This window comes from Aedes albopictus, chromosome 2 (genome assembly GCF_035046485.1).
Source record: "Aedes albopictus strain Foshan chromosome 2, AalbF5, whole genome shotgun sequence".
Taxonomy (NCBI): domain Eukaryota; kingdom Metazoa; phylum Arthropoda; class Insecta; order Diptera; family Culicidae; genus Aedes; species Aedes albopictus.
In genome coordinates, this window is record NC_085137.1 from 305,302,961 (window position 1) to 305,303,620 (window position 660).

The window sequence follows — 660 nt, forward strand, 5'->3', positions numbered from 1 at the left end:
CCAATAGCTTGCTGCTATTGGTTAGATCTTACAAGATCTAGTTATGATCTGATGATGATGTTCCAGGAGTAAATTTTAGATATTATTTTCAGATCTTTTATCTCTTATATCAATCAAACCAATATCACATTTTGATCTCAATATCAAAATATGCTATTATCGAGCTCTTTTCCTCTACCCGGGATGGGCGTATATGCAAAAATAGTTGTGATTCCGAAGTTGAGTGATCGATGTTCTTTCTTTGTGCGGATTGTGCAAACACATATTCAAAATGGACCAGACTTATGAATCTCTGTGATGTCGTGACCAGTCAGGCAGATACAAAACTAGAATAACATTAAATACGCACATCTGTCTAACCCGAGTAAGCTTTTGAATAAAGTTTGAATATTTATCAACTAAAAAGTTGAAATCCCGTTTTCCAGTTTGCTACTACTATTTCATCGTATATGTGTCTTAGCTTTTTCAAGTCCAGCATGCGATACACACAAATCGAAGTCGACGAAAAAGAGGTGTCGTATTTGCGCTGTTTAAAAATTCATTAAAGTTTAATGCGAGATTCACGAAACAGACGATGAAGAGGAGAAAACATCGATCAACATACAGATGAGTTTGGCCCCAGGTTATCACCAGCGAAACCACTACTGTGTGAAACTGAAC